This window comes from Leucopleurus acutus (assembly GCF_964270905.1).
Source record: "Leucopleurus acutus genome assembly, chromosome: 3".
Lineage (NCBI taxonomy): Eukaryota > Metazoa > Chordata > Mammalia > Artiodactyla > Delphinidae > Leucopleurus > Leucopleurus acutus.
Window position 1 is genome coordinate 32,524,934 of NC_139145.1, and position 27,478 is coordinate 32,552,411.

Sequence of the window (27,478 nt, forward strand, 5' to 3'; positions counted from 1 at the left end):
CTTTGAAAGACATCACCAGGGCATGTTAGCTCAGGCTTCTATGGAGGACACAGCTGGCGTGGCCAGGGCCTGTGTGTGCGCTGGAAGAAGAAATACCCTTGAAGAGGAGTGCTTTCTAAACTCCTTCACATCGTAGTACACATAGAAAGTGGTCATTTCTGTAGGGTGCACTAGAATAGAGCAAGGCTGCTAATGGCCAGAGATGACTGATCTGGGCATGGCTGCCATGAGCAGTTAGGTAGGCTGGGCACTGCACAGTTACAGGGGTGTCATCGTGTTGTAGAGACTGTGAACGGGAAAACCTGGGCAGTGCACAAATTACAGAGCCATACACAGTAGCCCTGGCCCCTGGGGTTCTAACTGGCCACCCTGGGAAGCAAGAGGATTTGTATATTTGCACACTTACAACCCTTTTGTGGCACATTATCAGCTAATGAATAGCTAATGATCTTTAAGAGCAGGTGCAGAGATTTCTTCCGAAACCTTAAGAAAAAGGTACCTAGGAAGGTGAGGAGAAGGTCTCAGATATACATATTGTACGAAGATCTGGGAATACGAAGCCTTATTCCTATGTGAACTCCTTTAATTCTCCCATCTAGAGAAAAATCTCGCCACTGTCAAGAATGCAAGACATCAGTGGGGTGATCTCAACAGACCTGGGGAATTCCAACAAAGGGAGGAACTGATTTACTTAGATTTGAGAGGAATGATGGAACACATCCAGATGTAATTTAATATTAATTTAGAAGTCAATCTGATCAGAGAAGAGAGCCTGTCTCAGAAGGCAGGGCTGAGAGACTAGACTCTGGGTAGGGGGAAAGGAGAGGGACTCTAGAGATTCAGCTAGCCCTGAGTGGATGGCTGGAAGGGAAGGAAATGAGGCCAACTCAGCCCAGGCTCTTTCAATGTAATTGACTGTAAATCCAGACATCCCTGGGGTGACTGCTGAAGGCGAGGGAAGGTGTAAACATGCAGAAGGAAGGGATGTGAGACATGTCTGACACCTGCTAACTTCACCCTAATACTTCAATAGCACTTAACGATAATAATGATGATGGTGATGATGACGTTGATAGTAATAGTAACTTTGGCGTGTGCTGAGGGCTACTGTGTTAGGCATTGTGTTAGGCAGTTTGCATCCACTGTCTGAGTTGATGCTCACAAATGAGGAAACTGAGCCTCCAACAGAGGTTATACACTTGCTCAAGGTCACACAGCAATGAAGTATTAGGTTGGTCTGGAACTCAGGTCTTCAGACTTTGACTAGTTAATGAACCAGCTTTACTGTTTTCTGCATGGTATATATCGTACATGCATTGAGTGCCCTGAGATGTGTCAAATGATGAAGAGACTGTAAGGGACTCTAGAGGGTTCCACCCTGCGGCTTTGGAGGAGACAAGGAATAATTCTAACACGACAGGCACCTGTTATATTGGGGAGCAGCATTGTACCCAGGTAAAGAACTACATTTCACAGCTTCCTTTGGAGACGGGGGTGGCTAAAGTGATTTAAGTAGTAGTTGTTGGCTGGGTCTTCTGGGAACCTTAAAGCAAGCAGACTTAGCTAAGAAGTAGACACCCTTTTGTCCTTCCCACTTTCCTTCTTTTCTTAGGTGGAATGTGGATGTGACCACCGGCGCTCCAGTATTCACTTTGTGAATATGGGGTGACATTGAGGATGTTAAACCTCAAAGATAATGGTTCATCCAGAGAAAATGTCTAGATCCCTGTCAACCTAGGTGTCTTCAAGATGACCTAGGTCATCTGTACCAGCCATGAATTGCTTCCCGCTAGACTCCTTTTAGGGCATAAAAAATAATAAGCCTGTATCTTGTATAAGATACTGTTATTTCTCATTTCTGTTACCAGCAGTTGAAACTAATCTAAACTGATAAACCCTTGGTGCTTTGACAGGTACTGTGCTAGGTACTTTACATATCTGATCCCAGTTTAATTCTCACAATGTAGGTAGAAATTATTTTATATATGGGCAATTACCCTCAGAGGCAGAGGCAGGATTTGAACCCAGGACCACCTGGTCCCCCAAACCATTGCTGTTTTCATGGAGTCATCCCAGAAAAAAGGGGACAGAACATGTGAGATAAACATTTAGGGGAAAAAAATGCTGAGGCATGGAGAGAGAATAAAGGTGGTGAGTTCTTGGGATTATAACGCAATCCAGCTTCGAGTGGAAGAATCGTATGGTCAAACCTGCGGTAACTGGGAAGAATCCTCAAGAAAGCAAAGAGTGAGTGTGGTAGGATATTTTCAACAGGCCCCAAAGTTAATGCTGTCAGAATCACTGAAGATGTTGAAGATATGGTCTAGAGCTCCAGAGCAGACCACAAGCTGGCGTCAGAAAGATCACTTCCTCTGGAAACACAAGTTTGGACATACTGGGTTGCGTCATTTGGGACAACAGCAGAAGGCCACCAAGATTCTTAATCCTATGTGTTTAAGAGTTTCAGTTCAAGACCTCGTTAACATTTTATGAGGCAGAATGAGTACTGTGGCAACAATGAGGAAGGATTTTCAGGATTTCTCCCACCATGCCTATGCATATCCCACCTCCTTGGCCACGCTTCTGTTCTTCTGTCCCTTTGCTTATTCTTTCCCCTTTTGCTTCTCTTTGCTGATAGCATACAACCCCCAGTGCATTTGTTATTTATTGAACGTTAAACCTCTGCTCCTTCAGGCATGGTGCCTGCTCTGGAACGCAAGGATGAGCAACACCAACAAAGCAACACGTCCCAAGAACTTACGATGGGCTTAGTGTGTCCTCAGCGCTGCCCATGTTTTATCTTGTTTAATCCTCACAACGCTCCCAGGCAAGCACTATTATCCCCATTTTACATGCAAGGCACAGACAGGTTTAAGTGCCCTGCTCAAGCTTACACAAATAGTAAGTGGTGGAGCCAGGGTCCCAATCCTGAGCTCACTCTCTTCACCCCTAGGCTGTACCACCCGCTCTGACGAGTGGTTCGCCAACAGACAGGAAATTCTAAACTACACAGGATGCTCTCTAAAGCATGGCTGCAGGGCTGACTCCACAGCTGCTGAATCAGCTCCCCAGGGAATAGGAGCTGGGTGATTCCGAAGCATACTATTGGTTAAAATACACTTAGTGTGATATAAGGCCTTATCTTCAGTTACCTGGGGGAGACCAACAGACAAATCATATATCCGTAATATAATCGTGTGCGTATGTACGTATGTGTATGTTTGCATGTATTTATAGTGCTATAACGTATTCATCGGAGATGTTAACTTGTAAATCAAATATACAAGCATGGTTATCATTAAAACAACTATATTAGTATGTGCAGGTGCTAAGAATGCAGAAAGAACAGCACAGTGGGCAAGCACAGAAGATGGGTCCCCAACCTCAGACTGCTACCATTTAGGTTTGTCACTATTACTTAAAGCTATCGAGGCCTTTGGTCTCTTGGCCCAGGTGTACCAACCATAAAAAAAGTAATAGGTGCTAATCATTAGCCATTGATAATTTAGGGTGGGATTTTATTTCTAAATTCATCATGTCCCTGGGAATGGGATTTTGTTATAGCGCTGATTTGAGCTAACTTTCCCCCCCGATTTTAATGAAATAATTGACATACATCATTGCATAAGTTTAAGGTGTACAGCATAATAAGTTGACTTACATATATGGTGAAATGATTACCACGTTAAGTTTGATTAACATTCATCATCTCATATAGATATGAAAGAAAAAAGAAAAAGGAAAAAACACTTAAGATTTACTGTCCTCACAACTTTTTTTTTTTTTTTTTTTCCGGGGTACGCAGGCCTTTCACTGTTGTGGCCTCTCCCATTGCGGAGCACAGGCTCCGGACACACAGGCTCAGCGGCCATGGCTCACGGGCCCAGCCGCTCTGCGGCATGTGGGATCTTCCCGGACCGGGGCACGAACCCATGTCCCGTGCATCGGCAGGCGGACTCTCAACCACTGCGCCACCAGGGAAGCCCCTCACAACTTTTTTAATCAATGACTTTTATGTTTATTTTGAAAGTTCAGATAAAATTGACATGCAATATTATATTAGTTTCAGGTGTACAACATAGTGATTCAATATTGTTATCTATTGTGAAATGATCACCGTAATAAGATTAGTTAACATTAGTCACCGTACGTAGCTGTGAATTTCTTTTTCTGTGAGAACTTTTAAGATCTACTCTCTTAGCAACTTTCAGATACGCAATACAGAATTAACTACAAGGGCCACGATGTACATTGCAACCCCATTACTCATTTATTTTGTAACTGGAAACTTGTGCCTTTTGATTCTTTTTCCATTGTGCCCATCCCCACTCTTCACATCTGTCAACCACCAATCTGTTCTCGGTACCTATGATCTTGTTTTTTTTTCCTTCTTTTTAAAGATTCCACATGTAAGTGAGATCATACGGCATTTGTCTTTCTCTGTCCAACTTATTTCACTTAGTTTAATGCCCTCAGGGTTCATCCATATCACAAATGGCAATATTTCATTCTTTTTTTTTTGGCAGAATAATATTCCGTTTGTGTGTGTGTGTATATGTATATTATATATATATCACATCTTCTTTACCCGTCCATCCATTGATGGACACTTACATCGCTTTCATGTCTTGGCTATTGTAAATAATGCTGCAGTGAACACTGGGGTGTATATCTTTCTGAGTTAGTGTTTTCATTTTCTTCATCTATATGTCCAGAAATGGAATTGCTGGCTCATATGGTAGTTCTATTTTTTAATTTTTTGAGGATACCCCATACGGTTTTCCATAGTGGCCGCACCAATTTACATTCCCACCAACGGTGCACAAGGATTCCCTTTTCTCCACAACCTTCCCAACACTTGTTATTTGTCTTTTTGATAATAGCCATTCTAACAGGTGTGAGATAATATCTCATTATGGTTTGATTTGCACATCCCTAGGGATCAGTAATGTTGAGCACCTTTTCATGGATCTGTTGGCTATCTGTACGTCTTCTTTGGAAACATGTCTATACAGATCCTATTTTTTTTTTTTTTTTTGCGGTGCGTAGGCCTCTCACTGCTGTGGCCTGTCCCGTTGCGGAGCACAGGCTCTGGACGCGCAGGCCCAGTGGCCGTGGCTCACGGGCCCAGCCGCTCTGCGGCATGTGGGATCTTCCCGGACTGGGGCACGAACCCGTGTCCCCTGCATCGGCAGGCGGACTCTCAACCACTGCGCCACCAGGGAAGCCCCACAGATCCTATTTTTTAGTTGAATTTTTTTTTTTTTTTAGTATATCTATTTATTTATTTATTTTTGGCTGCATTGGGTCTTAGTTGTGGCACGTGGGATCTTTCACTGCATCGCGTGGGCTCTTCATTGTGTCGTGTGGGCTTCTCTCTACATGTGGCGTGTGGGTTTTCGCTCTCTAGTTGTGGCGCACAGGCTTCAGAGCATATGGGCTCTGCAGTTGTGGTGTGCAGGCTCTAGAGTGTGTGGGCTCTGTAGTTTGTGGCACGTGGGCTCTCTAGTTGAGGCGTGTGGTCTTAGTTGCCCGACCAGGGGTCGAACCCACATCCTCTGCATTGGAAGGTGGATTCTTTACTGTTGTACCACCAGGGAAGTCCCGAAGTTGAATTGGGTTTTTTCTTTTTTCTTTTTTTTTGCCTGTGTCGGCTCTTTGCTGCTGCGTGTGGGCTTTCTCTAGTTGTGGCGAGCAGGGGCTACTCTTCATTGCGGTGTGTGGGCTTCTCATTGCAGTGGCTTCTCTTGTTGTGGAGCATGGGCTCTAGATGTGCGGGCTTCAGTAGTTGCAGCACACGGGCTCAGTAGTTGCGGCATGTGGGCCCCAGAGAGCATGGGCTTCAGTAGTTGCAGTGCATGGGCTCAGTAGTTGCAGTGCATGGGCTCTAGTGTGCATGGGCTTCAGCAGTTGTGGCTCACAGGTTCTAGAGCGCAGGCTCAGTAGTTGTGCCACATGGGCTTAGTTGCTCTGCGGCATGTGGGATCTTCCCAGACCAGGGATCAAACCCATGTTCCCTGCATTGGCAGGCAGATTCTTAAGCACTGCACCACCAGGGAAGTCCCTTAGTTGAATTGGTTTAAAAAAATTTTTTTTGCTATTGAGTTGTATGAGTTCTTTTTATATTTTAGATATTAACCCCTTATCAGATATATGATTTGTAAATATTAAAAAACATTATAATGAAAAGGCTGCCTTTTCATTTTGTGGATGGTTTCCTTTGCTTGTGTAAGCTTTTTAATAGCCCCATTTATTGGTTTTCACTTTTATTGCCTTTGCTTTTATGTCAAATCCAGAAAATCACTGTCGAGACTAATGTCAAGGAACCTACGCTTTTTCTTGGAGTTTTATGGTTCCAGGTCTTACGTTCAAGTTTTTAATCCATTTGAGTTACTTTTTGTGCATGGTATAAGATAGTGGTACAGTTCCATTCTTTTGTATGGCGATGTCAAGTTTTCCCAGCACCACTTGTTGAAGAGAGTGTCCTTTCTCCATTTTATATTCTTGGCTCCTTTGTTGTAAATTAATTGACCATACATGTGTGGGTTTATTTCTGGGCTCTCAATTCTGTTCCCTTGGTCTTTGTGTCTATTTTTATTCCAGTACCATATTGTTTTGATTACTATAGCTTTGCAATAGAGTTTGAAATCAGGGATCATGATGCCTTCAGCTTTGCTGTTCTTCTTCTTTTTTTTAATGAAACAATTAAAAAAAATTCATTTATTTATTTTTGGTGTGTTGGGTCTTTGTTACTGCTTGCGGGCTTTTTCTAGTTGCGGTGAGTGGGGGCTACTCTTCGATCTGGTGTGCAGGCTTCTCATTGCAGTGGCTTCTCTTGTTGCACAGCATGAGCTCTAGGCATGCGGGCTTCAGTAGTTGTGGCACACGGGCTCAGTAGTTGTGGCTCACGAGCTCTAGAGTGCAGGCTCAGTAGTTGTGGTGCACGCGCTTAGTTGCTCCGTGGCATGTGGGATCTTCCCAGACCAGGGCTTGAACCCGTGTCCCCTGAATTGGCAGGCGGATTCTTAACCACTGCGCCACCAGGGAAGCCCCAATGAAACAAATTTTTAATTTCAATTTTATATTTACAAAAAGACAAAGAGAATAGGGAGTGGAAGGCAGGAATGATGCTGGTCACCCCCCACCACCCCCAGAGTGCAGCGAGAGGCCACAGCCAACAGAATGGGTCAGACTGCTCTCCCCTGCCATTACTGATAACAGTGATGGACCAAAGGCTTCAGTTAACAAGGTCAGTCTGTTTGGGGAGAGGCAGACGGTCTGTCCAGTCCATGTGCATGAGGAGGAAGTTCCAAGTCAGTCTATTGAGGCCTTGGCTCTCCATAGGCTGGGGCCCTTCTCTTGGAAGTTCTAGGCCGCCCTCTCCAGGGCACATAGGGGCCACAGGGACGATGCCAGGGAAAACCCCTGTGGACCACAGGGGCCTGCTGCTGATAACAGGGTCGGGGGAAGGGAGGCCTAGGCAGCTGGGGACTAAACATAAAGTCAACTTTGAAGGCAAATTCTGTCTGGGTAGTTTGGGGGAATATCTGAATGGAAATGGTTTAAGGAGAATTGATTCGATTGGAAAGGATGGTCTGAAGAAAAATGGGCATCTTGGGGACAGACTAGGAATGGGGGTGTCACCTCGTGAAAGGGGATGGGACAGGGTTGTAGGGACAGGAGTGGGAACTGGGGTGGGTGGTGTGGGGGGCAGGGGGCAGCACCCAGGTGGAGGCAGGGGTTGGGGAGGAGGGAAGGCTGGTTGATCTCTGCAGCCCCCCCTTGAGAGGGGGCTGCCTCTCAAGTCTCTTGCCAGGTCCTCCCCTGGCAGGGCCGTCATTGATGCACTTGCCCACTGGGTCGTGCTGGGGCAGCTCCACCCCCCAGGCGTTGGCCATGTGGGGCAGCAGAAGCTGGGAGAGTTGTTGGTGCGCGCGCTTGTTCCAGCGCACTCTGTCGGAGCCGTGCTTTTGGGCCTCGTCAGAGCTGTAGAAGTTGGTTTCAATCACGTCGGTTTTCAGGGTGGAGGCTGCGGGTCGGAGCTCCGGTGGGAGGAAGCCACTGGTGATGTTGTCGCCCACGGGCATGGCCGTGTTCCAAACCAGGAGGCACGACTAGGGCAGCACCTGGCACAGGCGCCCAAATAGGCTCTCCAGGTTCTGCAGGTAGTTTGGCCAGGAGTCCTCTGCGTACCTGGTGAGGCCTCAGAGGCAGGAGCTCATGATGACCAGGTTCGGGTCGTGCTCACCCAAATGCAGCAACTCCAGGATGGCTTCGAGGTAGTCGCGCGTCAGGAGTACACGTGCGTCAGGAAGTAGAAGCGCACCTCGCGGTATGGGTGCCGTTATGCATGCGGCCCTGCTTGCCCCCCTGCACCAGCTCGTCCTGCTCGAAGCCGTACTCTCCCTTGGCCTTGAGCTGGCTAAGCGTGAGCAGGCAGTCCTTCTGCAGCAGGAGCACCAGGTCCTTGTACACGGCCCTCTGGACCAAGTCCGCCAGGATGGCCACGAACTTGTTGTGGAGCAGCTGCTGCACTTCGGAGGCGAGCCCGTGGCCCATGACGCTCGGGACGCGCCGCCTAGCTCCTTCCTTTCACTCGGTGGGTCTGCGGATGGCTCCTCAGGTGTAAAGGTGGTCCCTCAGCTCAGGTGGCTGGTCCTGCTACATCCTCAGGCACTTTGCTCCAGGAGGTGCCCCAGAGAGGGGAGAATTAGGCATTCTCTGTTTCCTTCAATCTCCTGGGGCTGGCTCCTTTCTTTAAACCTTAAACACATTCTAGTTTCTTGCTTTAAAAAGGAAAGGAACCGTCTTTGACTCCACCTCCAGGACAGTCCTATCTTTTGCTTCCCCTTCAAGGCCACTTTTTGCCAAGTTGTTTGAACTGGCTGTGTCTGGGTCCTCACCTCCCACTCACTCCTCCTTTTACTTGATTTTGGCTTCCAACTCCATCAAAGCGAAGAAACGTTTGTCAGTAAATCCCCAGCGATTTCCTTGCTGCTCCTTTCAGTGACTACTTCTTGGTCGTTATCACATCTGTAGCATCCTTAGCTCCTTGGGGCTGGGGCACCGATGGTGATTCCCTTCCATGACTCTGCTGGAGAGTCTGACACCCTGGTCTCCTGTCTCACCTCCCCTGGTATCCTGTGTGAGTTTCTCTTTCTCTGGCTATCCCCAAACGTCAGTCTTTCTCAAGGCCCACTCATCGGCTCCTTCCTTCTTTTCTCCAACATTCTTCCCTTAGGTGAATTCATCCACACTCTTGGTGCCCATACACTCCTATTTGCCCCAACTTTTCTGGTCTGTTCTTCTTTTTAAAGATTGCTTTGGCCATTTGGGTATCTGTGGTTCCATACAGATTTTAGAAATGTCTGCTCTATTTCTGTGAAAAACGCCATTGGAATTTTGTTAGGGAATGCATTGAATTTGTAAATTGCTTTCGGTAGTATGGACATTTTATCAATATTAATTCTCCCACTTCGTGAGCACGGAACACCTTGCCATTTATTTGTGTCGCCTTCAGTTTCTTTCATCAATGTCTTACAGTTTTCAGTGTACAGGTTTTTTACCTCCTTGGCTAAATTTATTCCAAGGTATTTTGTTCGTTTTGATGCAATTGTAAATGGGATTGTGTTCTTAATTTCTCTTTCTGATAATTTGTTATTAGTGTATAGAAATGCAACGGATTGCTGTATATTAATTTTGTACCCGGCAACTTGACTGAAGTTTTTAATTCTTTTTTTGTTTTGTTTTGGTAGTCTTTATGGTATTTTATATATAATTTCATGGCTTCTACAAATAGTGACAGTTGTACTTCTTCCTTTCCCATTTGGATGCCTTTTACTTATTTTTCTTGCTTCATTGCTGTGGCTAGGACTTCCAATGTTGTGTTGAATAAAAGGGGCAAGAGTGGGTGTACTTGTCTTGTTCCTGATCTTAAAAGAAGAGCTTTCAGCCTTTCACCATTGACTATGATGTTGGGTATAAGCTTATTATATATGGCCTTTATTATGTTGAGGTACGTTCCCTCTACACTCACTTTGCTGAAGGTTTTTATCTAAATGGATGTTGAATTTGACAAATGCTTTTCACATCTATTGAGATGGTCATATGATTGTTATCCTTTATTTTGTAAATGTGTATCACATTGATTTATCGATGTTGAACCATCCTTGCATCCTTGGAATAAATTTCACTTGATCATATGTATGATTCTTTAAATGTATTGTTGAACTCAGTTTGCTAATGTTATGTTGAGGATTTTTTCATCTATTTCCATCAGGGATACTGGCCTGTAATTTTATTTCTTGCAGTGTCCTTGTCTGGTTTTGGTTTCAGGGTAATGCTGGCCTTATTAAATGAGTTTGGAAGCATTCTTTTTAGAAGGACTGGTATCAATTCTTCTTTAAATGTTAAGTAGACTTCACAAGTGAAGCCATGTGATCCTGGACTTGTGTTTCGTGGGAGGTTTTTGATTACTGATTCAATCTCCTTCCTAGTAATTGGTCTGTTCAGATGGTCTCTTTCTTCTTGATTCAGTCTTTGTATGTTGTATGTTTCTAGAAATTTATCCAGTTCTTCCATGTTGTCCATTTGTTGGTGTATAATTGTTCATAGTAATCTAGTATGATCATTTTATTTCTGTGATATCGATTGTAATTTCTTCTTCATTTCAGATTTTATTCATCTGAGTCCTCTCTTTTTTCTTAAATCTAGCTAAAGGTTTGTCAATCTTGTTTATCTTTTCAAAGAACTAGCTCTTGGTTTCACTGAATTTTTGCTATTGTTTAATCTCTGTTTCGTTCATTTTTTTGCTCTGATCTGTATTATTCCTTCCTGCTGCTAACTTTGGGCTTCGTTTGAGGTATAAAGTTAGGTTGTGTATTTATGATTTTTCTTGTTTCTTCAGGTAGACATTTGCCACTATGAACTTCCCTCTTAGAACTGCTTTTTCTGTCTGCCTTAAGTTTATGTTGTATTTCCATTTCCATTTGTCTCAAGGTATATTTTTATTTCTCTTTTGATTTGTTTCACTCACTGATCTATACATGTTGCTTAATCTCCATATACTTGTGAATGTTCTAGTTTTCTTCTTCTAATTGAGTTCTATTTCTAGTTTCAAACCATTGTGGTCAGAAAAGATGCTTGATATGATTTCAACCTTGTACATTTTTTAAGAATTGTATTGTGGCCTCAAATATGATCTATCCTGGGGAAAGTTCCCAGTGCACTTGAGGAGATGTGTATTCTGTTGTTTTTGGATGGAACATTCTATTTATATCTGTTAAATTTATCTGGTCTTATATGTCATTTAAGGCCAACGTTTCCTTATTGATTTTCTGTCTGGATAATCTATCCATTGATGTAAGTGGGGTATGAAGTCTCCTACTATTGTTCTATTCCTGTCTATTTCTCCCTTGAGATCTGTTAATATTCGCTTTATATATTTAGGTTATCCTATGTTGGGTGCATAAATACTTACAAATATTATATCCTGTTGTTGGATTTACCCCTTTGTCATTATGTAATACTTTTCTTTAACAACTTCCACACACATAATACGGCAGGGTTAACCATGGTCATCATGTTGTACGTTACATACCTAGCACTTATTTATCTTAGAACTGGAAGTTTGTGCATTTTGATCACCTTCCTCCAGTTCTGCCTCCCCCACCTCTGCCTCTGGTAACCACAAATCTGATCTCTTTTACTATAAGTTTTGGGATATTTTTGTTTGTTTGTTTTATGGATTACACCTGTAAGTGAGATCATACAGTATTGGTCTTTCTCTGTCTGACTTATTTCACTTAGCAGAGTGCCCTCAAGATTCATCCATGTTGTTGCATATGGCAGAATTTCTTCATTTTTTTAATGACTGAATAACATTCCATTGTATATATATACCACAACTTCTTTATCCATTCACTGTCAATGGACACTTAGGATATTGCCATATTTTAGCTATTATAAATAGCTGCTATGAACATGGGGAAACAGAAATCCATTGTGTTTTTTCCTTCAGACATATTCCCAAAAGTAGAATTGCTGGATCATATAGTAGTTCTATTATATTTTTAATTTTTTGAGGACCCTTCATACTGTTTTCCATAGTGGCTGCACCAATCTACAACCCCACGAACAGTGCACAAGAGTTCCCTTTTCTCCACATCCTCACCGCACTTGTTAACTCTTGTCTTTTTAGGATGGTCATTCTAATGGGGGGTGGTGGTGGTGGTGAGGTGATATCTCATTGTGTTCTTGATTTGCATCTCCCTAGTGATTAGTGATGTTGAGCATCTTTTCATGTACCTGTTGGCCATCTGTATATCTTCTTTGAAAAAATTTCTATTCAGGTCCTTTGCCCAATCCAATTTTTAATTTTTTTTTTTTTTTTTGCCATTGGATTGTATGAGGTTTTTAAAATAAATTTTAGATGTTAATCCTTTATCAGATGTATGGTTCACAAATATTTTTTCCCCATTTTGTAATTGTCATTTCACTTTGTCGATTGTTTCTTTTGCTGTGCAGAGCTTTATAGTTGACGAATTCTCACTTGTTTATTTTTGATTTTATTGATTGTGCTTTAGGTGTCATATCCAAAAAAATCATTACCAAGACCCATATCAAGGAGCTTCTTCCTGTTTTTTCCTCTAGGAGTTTGATCATTTCAAGTCTTACATTTAAGTCTTTAACCAATTTCAAGTTACTGTCTGTGAGAGGTCTAAGACAGGGGTCTAGGTTCATTATTTTATAGGTGAATATCCAATTTTCACAGCACCATTGATTGAAGAGATTATCTTTTCTCCATTGAGTATTCTTGGCTCCCTTGTCAAATAGAGTTGACCATACAAGCTTGAATTTATTTCTGGGCTCTCAGTTCTATTCCATTGGTCTATCTGTCTGCTTTTATGCCAGTACCATACTGTTTTGATGACTGTAGCTTAGCAGTTTAGCTTGAAACCAGGAAGTGTGATACCTTCTGCTTTGTTCTTCCTTCTTAGGATTTCTTTGGTCATCGGGGTCTGTTATGGTTCCATATAAATTTTAGAATTTTTTTTCTACTTTTGTAAAAAATGCCTTTGGAATCGTAATAGGGATTGCATTGAATCTAGAGATGGCTTTTGGTAGTTTTGACATTTTAACAATCTTAATTCTTCCATTCAATGAAACTGGGACACCTTTCCATTTATTTGTGTCTTCTTTGATTTCTTTTATCAGTGTCTTGTATTTTTCAAAGTAGAAATCTTTCACCTCCTTGGTAAATTTGGTCCTAACTATTTTATTGTTTTTGATGCTATTGCAAATAGCATCATTCTCTTCATTTCTTTTTTAGATAATCCATTCTGAGTGTATAGAAACACTACTGAGTTCTGTTTGTTAATTTTGTATCCTACACTTTTGCCAAATTTGTTGATTATATCCAACAGTGTTCTGGCAGAGTATTTAGGATTTTCTATGTATGAAATCATGTCATCTGCAAATAGAGATAATTTTACTTCTTCCTTTCCAATTCTGATACTCTTTATTTATTTTTCTCGCCTGACTGCTCTGGCTAGAACTTTCAATACTATGTTGAATAGGAGTGGTGAGAGTGGGCACCCTTGTCTTGATACTGATCTTAGGAGAAAAGCTTTCAACCTTTTACTGTTCAGTATGATGTAGCTATGGGCTTGTTATATATAGCCTTTATTATGTTGAGGTATGTTCTATCTATACCTAATTTGTTAAGCGTTTTTATCACAGACAGGTGTTGAATTCTGTCAAATGCTTGTTTTCTGCATATATTGACATAATCATATGATTTTTTTGTTTCATTCTATTAATGTGGTGTATCACACTGACTATTTTGCATATGTTGAAATATCCTTGCATCCTATGGGTAAATCCCACTAGGTCATGGTGAATGATCCTTTTAAGGTGCTGCTGAATTTGGTTTGCTAGTATTTTATTGGGAATTTTTGCATCTATATTCATTAGGGATATTGGTCTGTAGTTTTCTTTTCTGCTTTTGGTATCGGGATAATGCTGGCTTTGTAAAATAAGCTTGGGGGAGTGTTCCCCTCCTCTTTATTTTTTTGAAAGAGTTTGAGAATGATTGGTATTAATTCTTCTTAAAATGTTTGGGAAAATTCAGCAGTGAAGCCAGCTGATCCTGAGCTTATCTTCATTGGGCAGTTTCTGGTTACTGATTGTCTCCTTATTAGTAACTGGTCTGTTCAAATTTTCTATTTCTTCCTGATGCAGTCTTGGTAACTTGTACGTTTCTAAGAAATTTCCATTTCTTCTAGGTTATTCAGTTTGTTGGTGTATAGTTGTTCAGAGGAGCCTCCTATGATCCTTTGTATTTCTGTAGTATAAATTGTAATGTGTCCTTCTTCACTTATAATTTTTTTTTTAATAAATTTATTTTATTTTTGGCTGCGTTGGGTCTCCGTTGCTGTGCGAGGGCTTTCTCTAGTTGTAGTGAGCGGGAGCTACTCTTTGGTGCGGTGCGTGGGCTTCTCATTGCGGTGGCTTCTCTTGTTGCGAAGCATGGACTCTAGGAACGTGGGCTTCATTAGTTGTGGCACGTGGGCTCAGTAGTTGTGGCACACGGGCTTAGTTGCTCTGCAGCATGTGGGATCTTCCTGAACCAGGGCCCGAATCCCCTGCACTGTCAGGCGGATTCTTAACCACTGCACCACCAGGGAAGCCCTTCATTTATAATTTTGTTGACTGGGTTCCTTCTCTTTTTTGCCTTGGTTGGTGTACCTAAGGGTTTGTCAGTTTTGTTGATCTTTTCAAAGAACCAACTGTGAGTTTGTTTTATATCATCTATTGTTTTCTTGTTCTCTTTATTTATTTCTGCTCTTTTATTTCCTTCCTTCTGGTAACCTTGGGCTCAGCTTGTTCTCCTTTTTTCTAGTTCCTTAAGACACAGAGTTAGGTTGTTTATTTGGAGTCTTTCTTGCCTCTTAGTGCAGGTGTTCGTTGCTGTGAACTTCCCTCTTAGAACTGCTTTTGCTGCATCCCATTAAGGTTTGGTATGTTGTAGTTCCATTTTCATTTGTCTCAAAATACTTTTAAAATTTCCGCTTTAGTTTGTTTTTGATCCATTGGTTGCTCAGGAGAGTGTTTTAAAATTTCCATGTATTTGTAAATTTTCTAGTTTTCCTCCTGTTACTGATTTCTAGTTTCATACCACTGTGGTCAGAGGAGAAACTTGCTATGATTTCAATCTTCTTTAAACTTGTTATGATTACAATCTTCTTTAATCTGCTATGTTGGTGGCCCAACATATAGTTTATCTTAGAAATTGTTCCATGGGCGCTTGAAGACTGTGTTTTCTGCTGTTGTCAGATAGCATGTTCTGTATATGTCTGTTAGGTCTATTTTATCTATAGCATTGCTCAAATCTGCTGTTTCCTTATTGATTCTGTGTCTGAAGGATCTATCCATTGTTGAAAGGGGGATATTAAAGTTCCCAACTATTTTTGTGTTGCTGTTTATTTCTCCTTTTAGCTCTGTTTTTGTTTTATATATTTAGATGCTTCAGTGTTGAGTGTATGAATATTTATAATTGTTATATCTTAATGGATTGACCTCTTTATCAGTATATAATGAACTTTTTTGTTTCTTTTTACCATTTTTAGTTTAAAGTCTCTTTTGTTTCATATAAGTATAGCTACTCTTGCTTTTCTGGGGATTATTATCTGTTTGAAATATCTTTTCCATCCTTTCACTCTCAGTCTATACATGTCTTTAAGGCTAAAGTGGGTATCATATAAGGCAGCACATTGTTGGATCTTTTCTTTTAAATCAATTCAGCCATTCTATGTCTTTTAATTAGAGAATGTAATGTTTGCAATTGAAGTAATTATTGATAAGTAAGGACTTACTGTTGTCATTTTGTTCATCATTTTCTGGCTTTCTTGTAGATGCATTGTTCCCCTTTTCATATCCTGTTGCCCTTTTTTTTTTTTTTGGCTGCGCTGTGCAGCTTGTGGGATCTTAGTTCCCTGACCAGGGATCGAACCTGGGCTCCCTGAAGTGGAAGCGTGGAGTCCTAACCACTGGACTGCCAGGGAATTTCCCCTTGCTGTCTTTTTTTTGTGTGTGTTTTGATGTCTTTTGGTACCAGTGTTCTCTGACTTCTTTATCATGTTCTTCCATGTAATTACTACAGGTTTTCCCCTTTGTGGTTACCATGAGGCTTACGTAAAATATCTTAAAATGATAACATTTTCTATTTTAAGCTGATAACAACTTAGCTTTAATATAACTCTGAAAATTTACACTTTTACTTCTCACATTTTGGGTATTGATGTTATAGTTTACATATTTTTAATACTGTGTAACTACGAACAGATTATAGTAGTTATGATTATTATTTTTTTAAACTTGTAACTAGAGTTGTAAGTGAATTCACACTACTCTTACCATATTACATAATCTAATTTTGACTATATGTTTACCATTAAAAGTGAGTTTTATGCTACTTTCTTCTGTTTTTATGATGCTAATTAGTGACCTTTTACTTCCACTCAAAGAACTCCCTTACCATTTTGGTAAGGCAGGTCTAATGGTGGTGAACTCCCTTGCTCTTGTTTGCTCATGAGTCTTTTCCTTCCTTCATTTATGAGGACACTTTTGCTGGGTATAGAATTCTTGGTTTACAGTTTTTTTTTTCCCTTTCAATATTTTGAATATATCATCCCATTCCCGCATGGCCTGAAAAGTTTCTGTTGAGAAACCTGCTGATAGTCTCATGGAGATTCCCTTGTATGTAATGTCTGTCTTTCCTCCTGCTGCTCTCAACTTTCTTTATCTTTGACTTTTGACAATGTTAATTGCAATGTGTCTCAGTGTAGTCCTATTTGGGTTCAGCCTATTTGGGGTCCTTTGGGCCTCATTGATCTGGATGTCCATTTCTCTTTTTTGGTTTGGGAAGATTTCAGCCATTATTGCTTTAAGTATCCTTTCTGTTCCTTTCTCTTTCTCTTCTGGAATTCTCATAATGCAAATATTCTTTTTTTTGTGTGGGGGTGGGGGACTTGTGTCTCATAAGTGCAAAGGCTTTCATCGCTGTTTTTCTTTTTTGCTCCTCTGACTGGATAATTTCAACTGTCCTGTCTTCCAGATTGCTGACTTTTTTTTCTTCTGTATTGAGTCTGCTTTTGAAGCTCTTAATTGAATTCTTCAGTTTAGTTATTGTATTTTTCAGCTCTAGAATTTTTTTCATGGTTTTTATTTTTGTTCAACTTCTTGTCATGTTCATGAATTGTTTTCCTAATTTCATTTGTCTGTGTGTTCTTGCAGTTCACTAAAGTTCTTCAAGAGGACTATTTTGAATTCTTTGGCTGACAGTTCACAGGTATTCATTTAAGTAGGCTCAGTTACTGAAGTTCTCTTAGTTTCCTTTGGTGGTATCATATTTCCCTGATTTTTCATGAGCTTTCATTCCTTACATTGGTATCTGTGCATTTGAGTAAGTGGTCTCTCTTCTAGACTTTGTAGGTTTGCTTTGGTAGAGAGAATTCCTCGCCAGTTAGCTCAGTTTTAGTTTCTGCAACTGTCTGCTGATGACGACCTCGAGCAGCTGGTGCTTTGCTATCAGGGTCTATTTTTGGATGAGGCAACTGCTTGAGCTCTGAGGGCAGGGGTGGGAGGGTGTGCTGCTGACTGAGAACAGTTGGATAGGACTCTTGTCTTGGTTCCCTGCCGAAGTGAGGCTGTAGGATGGGCTCTGCAGTTGCCTGGGTTCTCTGGTCAGGCTTACTAGACCAGTGGGCTGTACTGTACTTAGCAGTAGGTATCTGCCCTGCCCTAGTGGGGCAGCAGAATGGAATCCAGGGTCTGCACGGCTTGTTTCAGGACTTGAATTTGGGAAGAGTGTATACTGAATTCCCTCTCCAGATGGGGGCTACAGGTTTTGCTCTGCAGATGGGAAAAGCCGTAGACTGTGCTCTCTGTTCAAGTGCCACTGTAAGTAGGGCAGATGGATGGGCTACATAGCTTCCCATGGGCTGTGGTTAGGTTCCTTGGTCGGGTGGGCTGAAGCCTATAGTCAGCAATGAGTGGGGTTACAAATTAGTTTTCCTGCTTGGGGTGAAGTGCAAGAACTAGCTCCAAGGTTTGTCAGGCTATTTGTTTGTGATCTTGATTCAAACCAACCTCTGCCCCAAGTTCCCTGGCCAAATAGGGCCACTGGCTTTGCTTTGCAGGCTATCAGCTCTGCCTGCCCACCTCTCTGTTTGAGCTTGCTGTGCTATATACAGCCTCTTCGTGTTCCCACCAGTCCCCCTGGCCAGTCAGGGTGGGGAGACACACTCAGCAGCTGGTAGGCCTATGATCCGCTCCCATGCCTGGGTCGGGCAGGAGGGTCCATTTCAGGCACCTCCCAAATTTTCTGAACAGGCTTTCTGGTTGGAAGGGGCCGAGAGCTACACTTAGCAGCAATGGGGCTGTGAATGAACTCCCCCTGTCTGGGCATATCAGGGGAACCCTCCATGCCTGGTACTGACTTTGCTCTGGGGCAATCAGCTCTGCCTGCCCGCCTCCTGGCTTGAGCATTACTGGGTTTCCATGCCTTGGAGGGGGAAGTGGGCAGATCAGCCTCCAGGGCTGGTAAAACTCCTGCCAAGTTCCCTGCTCAGACTGACTTGGTTCTGCAGCTGAGCAAAGCTGCTGGCTGGGATTCCCCGGGCGCTGCAGGGAGGGACTCGGTCTACCGAGATCTGAGCGCTGGTTGTTGCAAGCCCCTCCCTCTTTCTCCATCAGGATCAGCTTCCCAGTGGTTGAGCCCCGCAGATTCTCCTGCAGTCCCTGTGGGGTGATACAGGAGTAGCCGCTCTCACAAAGCAGCTCACCGTGCTGGGGGGTCCCAGATGTCGCCCACGAGCTCTCTTTTCCCACTAGTGGAGCTGTGTTGGCCTGGGGGAGGGGCAATGCAGTCAGCGTGCAGGTGCTCCTGTTACCCTTCTGATACACATGTCTTGATCTCTGTGGTGCAAGGCGCGGGGGTTGGGGGGTGGGGGTGGTGGGGTGTGGTTCAGCCTCACCCTGTGTTCTAGGACGCTCTTGGTGGTTTCCTGTCCATGAATCCTTGTTAGCTGCTGTGCTTGTGAGGGCAAAGTCAGGGATGACCTATGTTCCCATCTTGGTGATGTCGCTGAGTTAACTTTTGAAATACGTGATTTCTATAAAAATGCCTGATCCTTCTAATAGTTAAATATAATAAATTCGCTGGAAGCTGAGTCAAGGAGTTCAGGCCAGCCGTATAATCTAGTCAAATACGTTTAATTGTGAGGGTCCCTTCAGTAAAGAGGAGGTGCCTGGGCTATGGGGTCCGAGATCTTGGAGGGTCTGACAGGCATGCTCATCTCTTCGTAGGCACCCGGCCCCGGCTTCAGAGTGTGCCCGGGCTTTCATTTAGCCACACTGTTCTTATTCCGAATTCCACCTAAAAATATTTAAATTAACCTTCAGGCTTCCTGGAGAACATAAAAGTTATTCTGAATTATTTTCACTGCCAGGATCAGCACAATTCCCTTCCCAGCCAGCTCAGTAGGTATTCAGTGACAGAGAAACCAGTTTTTAAATTAATACAATTTTGTGTTGGTAAGGAAGCCATTCTTTTTAATTATTGGGTATTCTCCTCAGCCTGGCTTCCCCAGTTAATAAAACTCAGCTATTTAGCATGGTTTTTATTTTTGCAGAGGGCAGACTCTGGGAAGTAGTTTCCCGATGTGGAATCTCCCTCCAGAACGTTTTGATCTCTCCAGGCACACGCCTGTCACAAGGAGCCTTGTACAAAACCCTGAGAAAAGGAAACGCTGTCATTAAAATGGCCCTGCTGGGCCTATAACTGGCGACTCTGTCTTAGCTTGAGGGGCAATGTTGGGAGCTGGCAAATCGAGAAACTGGAAAGAGGAAGTTAACGCTGGGCTGGATCCCCTCCTGGAAAGGGCACTGTAGCACAGCAGGAGAGACCTCAGTTGGACTTACAGCAGAATCCCTTGCCCATCCCACGTCACGTCTGGGAAACCCAGAAAAGATGAGTGAGGGAGGGCAAGAGATTGTCCACATCTGGCGAGGCCGAAAAGCAGAACTCCCCGCTTGGAGAGTTTAGTTATTCACCCGCCCAGAGGAAAAGCCTGGCCTAGATGACATCTTCATTTCCTTTCTGGGTCAGTCCTCTGGGATTTAAAAAGCAGCTCCCATACAAGACTCCATGCTATGATGGGATCAGGGATGGAGCAGACATAACAACTTGCTATAAATTTAATATCAGCTTAAATAATGCATAATTAGAAGGGTAAGCCTCTGCAAACACATTAAATAATGTATTCCCCAAGCAAACATGATTTTTGGATGATTTGCTGTTTTGGATGGCGGTGAGGTAGAAAGGTGGGGAGACCTGAATTTGAGTTGCAGGGGTTTTTGTTTTTGTTTTTGTTTTTGAAATGTCGGTTCATTGGGTTGTTTATTTTACTTTTATTTTTGGCTGCGTTGAGTATTTGTTTCTGTGCGAGGGCTTTCTCCAGTTGCGGCAAGCGGGGTCCGCTCTTCATCGCGGTGCGCGGGCCTCTCACGGTCGTTGCCTGTCTTGCTGCGGAGCACAGGCTCCAGACGCGCAGGCTCAGTAGTTGTGGCTCACGGGCCTAGTTGCTCCGCAGCATGTGGGATCTTCCCAGACCAGGGCTCGAACCCGTGTCCCCTGCATCGGCAGGCAGATTCTCAACCACTGCGCCACCAGGGAAGTCCTGAGTTGCAGTTTTAACACCGATCGGTTTTGTCATTACAAAGCAGAACCTTTACTGGTCATGCCTCCGTTTCCTTATCTGTCATGGCCTGTGAGCTCCTAGTGGGTAGAGACTTTATCTTATTTTTCTTAGTGTCTCTAGTATTTTGGAACGTGCTTGGTGCTCAAACATTTGTGAGTAAGGGGGTTGAATTAGATCGAGTATAAGCACGCTGCCAGCTCTGATGATCTAAGCTCTAATAAAGAAAACTGAGATGAGAAAATGTGAGCAGGACATTTGTGACTTCCAAGTATCTGAAAGGCTTCTTCCTTCATTCTAAAGAGCAATTGGAGTCATTCTGGGAGGAACCCCCGAGACCTGGAATTTAATAGACAGAGGTTGGAGGCAGAGGATTTTCATGATGTCAACTTAAAATCACATCCACTCATTCAGCATTGACTGAGCACCTACTCTGTGCTTGTTAATGTGATCAATATTTAAACTAGAGCAGGACAGTTAGGGCCCCTGACCTCATGACCTTACAGGTCAGAGGAGGAAAAAGACACATGAACCAACAATGAAAAACATTCCTGTGGTGATGAGTAAATAGAGGAAGGCACTATGGGAACGGAGGAGGGACATGGAGCCAGAACTGGATGGATGAGGCCCGTTTCCCAGAGGAACTGCTGCCTCAGTGGGGCCCAAAGTATGAGACTTCACAGGTGAGGGCAGGAGATGACTCGGGGAGAATATTCCAGAGGGGGAAGTCAGCAGGTGAAAGCTTGGGTGGTGAGCAAAGGCCCTGCCCAGGCAGAGAGCCTCACTTCCGATGCTGTGGGAGAGTTCCAGTGGGGGCAGGTGGTCCATGGGTAGGGTTGTGGCAGAGAGGAGGGGTGTCTGATACGGAGCCTCAGCCCAGATGAACTGAACGGACTGGGACTTGTCATCCTGCAGCCTGAACTTGTAGAAGTACGTTGCGTGTCTCCTAGCCTCTCAGAAGCAGGGAAGGCAGTCCAGCCTGCAGATGAATGCTTCTTTGTGTTCAACAGTGGGTACATCTGGGGAGGACGTCTGTGCTTCTCAGATCCTCTCAGGCCCCAATCCCTTGACCTCACCACCCCCCCCCCCCCCCCAGCTAGTCTGCTCCAGCTACACTGGCTCATGTTCTGCCTCAGGGCCTTTGCGCATGCTGCTACCTTAGCACAGAAGGCTTTCTTGCCATTCCATTCCTGAAAATTTCCTACTCTTCATTCAGTTCTCAGCCCAAATGTCATCTTCCTAGAGTGGCCTTAACCTAAATCAGACACTCCCTGTTATTTCAACCATTTTTTTTTTCCCCACAGCACCCATCACCATTTCTTTACACTATTTGTAACTAACTTATTTGATTATTATCTGTTTCCCCTTGCTACAGCATAAAGCTCCATGAGGGTCTTTCCACTTTTCCATCACACCAATCAAAACAGCAAGCAAGTCATCCGAAAGTAACGTTTGCTTGGGGGATACATTGTTGAATATATTTTGCAGAGGCTTACCCTTCCAATTATATATTATTTAAGCTAATATTACATTTATAGCAAGTTCTGCCTGCACAAGCACTGCTCAGAATTCAGTGTCTTGTCTGTTCACTAACATAACACTCAGTGCCTCGAACAGTGCCAGGAACGTAATAAGTGTTTGAAAAAATAAAACGTTGGTTGGTGTAGAATGAATGCACTGTGGCAGGAAGGGCTCATGAAATTCAGGCTCTTGTGATGACTGCATATGTTAACAGACCTACCTGAGTGGGTTCCATGCAGAACTGAGTTCACGTGTGTGTGTTCACAGGCACACATGCATACCCGCCTCCCACCTTGTTCCCGCGTCACTGTCATTTGCCACAAAAGTAAAAGTAACACAAGCCAACGTGTAATTGCAATGTCATATTAATCATACAGAAACCCAAACAAAATTACTAACTCCCACTTCCTGGAATACTAATAACACTAATACTGGTATCATGATGGAAGATTATCTGGGAAGCAATTTTCCTTTCGTTCTGCTACCTACACATGTAGCTGTTTCTTGCTTTTGCAATCGCTATGTAAATCATAATCAGGGAATATCCTAGAGGGTGGTTATGTGCCTGCCTTATCAGAGAGAATCACGCACTAAACCCATCTTAGGAAAGAGCAGAAGTTTTAAATCTTAACAGGAGGAGGTGGTTTCACAGTTCTCTCTTCCAAAAGTCTAGAAAAATGTCTTGCTGGAGGGGAGGAGTATTAATGCATTAAGAGGTCCTCAGGACCAGGAGTTTGCTTTATGATTAGGCTTTGGAGGGAGGGAGGATGAAGAATATACCTGGGTGTGTATGAGTGTGACTTAACCATTCTGTGGGTGTAGCACCCCCTTTCTCTAAGGTTTCCCCATCTAGGAGTTTTTACTGAGATGTCCGTCACACGAGACACGTGTCCACGTGTGACCCAGCCAATCACAGACCCCCCCCCACCTGCCTGACCAGTGATTGGCCCTGGGGTGTGACTGCCATTCTATCTGTGGCAGGCCATTCAGAGTTCTTCCAAGGGATTTTAGATTTTAATTCTGTAAAGGATTGCTCCCTCTTCCCCCTGGGTCACTAAGCTGAACTGGTATATCAGCCCGGAGTCATCTTTAGCCAAGTCTGCCTGACTCCCAGGGTGAAGAGGTCACCAGTCGAATGTAGGGGTAAATTAGGCTAAAAGTGTCAAGGGAAACATTGCTAAGAGATGGAAGGGGGCCGAGAGAAGGATGTCAACCTGATGATATCATTTGAGCTGGTGAAGCTGCTAAGGCTAGCTCCTCTCTGGTAGGGGCCCGCGAGGCAAGACAACACATGCCCTTTTTAATTGAGCTAATTTGAGTGCACTTCCTGTCTCTCTCTTGCAGTGGAAAGATCCCTGACAGATACGGAGGCATTTATGCACTAAACCTGTTCCAAGGAGGCGCCTTAGAAGGGGGCATGGTCATCATACCTTCCTTTGTCACCCACCGTCTGAATGCCCATCCCGTGGCACTTGTCACCAGGGATACAGCGGTGAGATGGTCCTCGTGCTCATGGAGCTTACAGGTACCCTGATGTAAGAGTTTTGTGAGTTTTTCGAAGGCCAGAGGAAACAGGAAAGAGTGCTGGGTGGTGAGGGCCTGAGGGAGGAGGGCTCTCTCAAGTGAGATTCCTGGAGAAATCCTTGGGAGGCATAATGAAGACCTTCCCTACCTTGAGTTTGGGCACAGACAACCACTCGAGATTTTGCCAAAGCAACAAAGCCACAAAGATTTTGGTGGAAGCGGGTGGCCACGGTCCATCCATCTACCATTTTACATTTCACCAGCCTTTATGTAAGAGCTGCTGACGCGTTCCTCACCTGAGAGGTGCCCTTGGCTGGAATGCTGGAAGAAGGGGTACCTAGTTTCACTGGGTACTGTTCTATGGTAATATCTTCACCGAGATTTTCGGTAAACTCCAGGGATGCTCAGAGCCTCGAGCCCTCACGGCACTCAACTGGCCAGGCTGCCGGGAGCTTGCCAGTCCCTGGGAAAGGTCAGGCGATTTGCCTCAATGCACGAGACCTTCAGTTACCACACCAGAGATGCTCTCCGAATCCCTTGTTATCCACGGGGGTGGGGTGGGGGTGGGGGGTGCTGGTTCAGTGGTAGCACCTGCAAGTTCATTCAGTTTCTTCCCCGTTGCAAGTGGCAGCACTGGGGCTGTCAGAATCTCACATCTCTGTCTTGGGGTTCAGTTCCCTGCCCCTTCCCTCCACAGAGCCTGGCAGGCCAGCCCCTGAAGTCTGGAGGGCTTCTTGGCTTCCCAGTCTACATGATCATGGAAGGGGCCCCTTAAAAGGTGAGCATGACCCAGCAACCCTGCTGGCTGCCAAGTCCTGTTAATTGTGTGTGCTAAGTAGCTCTCAGATGTCCCTCTGTCTTCTCTGCTAATGATTTCGTTTCTTGTTTGGATTACCCCTCTCCTCCTATCCTGTCCCCGTCTGATCTATCTTCCTCTGCACCCGAGGAAGCCTGAGAGGTCTTTCTAACGCGACAAATCCCAACACGTCGCTCTGCTAACCAAACCCTGGAACAGCCCCGCCACTGTCCTCAGGATAAATGCCAGCCTAGCAAAAAATATGCCCTTCCATTCCCTTGCCACCCTGACTAACCCTGACCAACTCTCTGGCCACACTGAGTTAGTTTTCTGAAATGACACTCCTTTTCTTTTGGACCTCTCTGCCTTTTTACAGGCGACACTCCGTCTGATCACCCCTTGCTGATATCTTTGCCTGGCTAATTCCTACTGCTCTGTAGAACTGATTCCAACTCTTCTGTGAAGCAACCCTCAGCCCTGATCGGGATGGCAGGGGCCCTGCTACGTGGTCACCAAATCTCCTTTCGTTGTCTTCTTAGGCATGCAGAAAGACACCATTTCCTGGGCTTCCTTGCAGTTAAGTTGAAGTCACCCCACTGTGTCCTCAACCAGGAAGGATGGCAGTGATGCCTGCCATGTCTAGCCCTGCTCATTAAGCCCTGATTTCAGGCCTTATTTGTTCACACTTGTTAACCGATCACACCCACCCCACCCTCCCCACCCTCCCCTGACTGATACAATGACATACCCCTTCCCTTGAAATCCTGGCCTCTGGGGTAGCTCACGTCACACGACTCACATGTGTGACCCTCTACTTTCCCTACCTTCTCCCACCTGCTCCCTGGCAATTTCCAGGAGTTGCTTTTATTTCATTCACTAAACGATTTATGAATTGAATTAAAATAAATGAGATGCAAATAAATTCCAGGCTTTCTCCCTCATTTTCAAATTACATTTTCAGTCCACTCAACCTGTTATAATCTCATAGTGATTTTCATTTAAGAGAGCTAAATGGATATGTGATTATTGTTACAGGAACTAACACCAGACAATTAAATGTTGAGGTGTTGATAGATAAAGCTGTGTTTCGATTTGCATAAACATGATGCCAGCAAATCTAACCCTGGCAGAAATTCAGTTATGAGACTTGCGTGCCTAACTTCTGCTAATTACCATGAGTACCATTATTACGATTTTTAATATTCAGAGTTGGGAATTATAGCCATTTTATTTTAGGGCTGCATTTATCTTTATTTTGAAAACTTTTAGTCAAAATTCATCGCTGATTTATCAGAGAAAAGGCACGATTACTATTTCTAATCAACTTCTATGGTGCAGTGTATCAAAAATCAATTATACAGCCCTGAAATCCAGTCATTAAGGATTTAGCTACTAATCTCATTTCATTTTTGTCTTTAGGAAGATACTGCAGCTTGCAACTTTGCAGATACCAGCAGAGGAAGAAAAACATGGGAGGCTGCTGATAACCTAACGTGGAGAATTAAACTCCAGCCAGACAAAGGCAAGGGCGGAATCTTAACATGGAGTGGCCTGGCTCTGCAGGGAGGTCGCCTGGGCTGGCTGGATTTCAATCCAATAACACGGCAGAAGTTACGACCCAGGTTTTGTTGAGCGCGAGCCTTCTAATCTCAGGAATTCCAAAGCAAAGCGTGCGTTAAACCCTGCCGTATGGCGCTGTTTACCGTCTTCCTGGTGAGTATCTCACCCTGCAATGATTTTATCTGTTAGTTGACTTATCTGCGGCCCCTGTTGTGCCATGTAGCTCCAGTGCATAGCACAGTGCCTGACTCCTAGTTAGGTGTTCAATAAATAGGTGCTGACTTTGACCGACATCCCGAGGATTCTCCCCAGTGCGAGGGAGGGCCTGATGGTAAGAACCAGTCCCTCTTGATGCCACGTAAGTGAACAGAGCAGGAACCAGATTATCTGGATGACTGTTGCTCTAATCAGGAAGCTGTGAGGCCTGCTGGTTAGGAATCCTGGCAAGTGAGGCAAGTGAGACAGAGAGAACTGGGGCTGAGTCCTGGCTTTGCTGTTTGTTTGCTAGACGCTGTACCCTTGGACCGGTTATTTAGCGTCCCAGAGCCTCTGTTTCCTCATCTGAAAAAGGGAGATAATAACACCTACTCCCACAGGGCTGTTTTTTTGTTTTTTTGAGGTATGCAGGCCTCTCCCGTTGCAGAGCACAGGCTCTGGATGTGCAGGCCCAGCGCCCATGGCTCACGCGCCTAGCCACTCCGTGGCAAGTGGGAAGAGGGATCGTCCCGGACCGGGGCACGAACCCGTGTCCCCTGAATCGGCAGGCGGACTCTCAACCACTGTGCCACCAGGGAAGCCCACGCCAGGGCTCTTGAAAGTAAGATAATACAAGTAAAGCATTTAACGTCGTGCTCTCATCATAAAAGTCCTCAATAAATGTTATATATTGGTTTTTAAAGCTGTAACTTGTGGGTACGTTACCTACCTAGTCTGGGGAAGCTAGAGTTGGTTAAAGCTTCCTGCTGCAGTTTGCTTGTTACTTCCTCTTAGGAAGCCTTCCCTGATGCCTGCAGGCTGGATAGTAGCGCCTCCTCTGTGATTCCCACGAAGCCCTGGATGTTCCTCTCTCTACTCACTTAACCCATCGGATTATCCTGAGGTTTATACATTCTACTGGACTGTCCACTCCTTGAGTGGAAAGAGCACGTTATAAAACTTGCAGTATTTAGCACACCGAAACCACACAGTAGCCACGGGCACCACTTCATGTGTTGAGTTGGGCAAACAGCGAAAGTTGACAGAGAAGATGCTAGCGAGTGTGAAAAGAAGACCAGAGGGATCTCTGCTTATAGCTTAAGGTAAATCCCCAGCTTTTCTA

The 27,478-nt window shown here is 44.1% G+C and overlaps 1 protein-coding gene and 1 pseudogene across 4 annotated transcripts in view; both read right to left on the reverse strand.

Moving 5' to 3' along the window:
- Positions 1 to 27,478, reverse strand: part of TENM2 (teneurin transmembrane protein 2) — a gene marked incomplete at both ends in the record, with an annotated part of 1,201,679 nt that overhangs the window by 21,436 nt on the left and 1,152,765 nt on the right. The window lies entirely within an intron of this gene.
- On the reverse strand, positions 7,320 to 8,559 carry LOC309959452 (PC-esterase domain-containing protein 1B-like; annotated as a pseudogene). Its single transcript has one exon. The product of its transcript is annotated as a PC-esterase domain-containing protein 1B-like (transcript).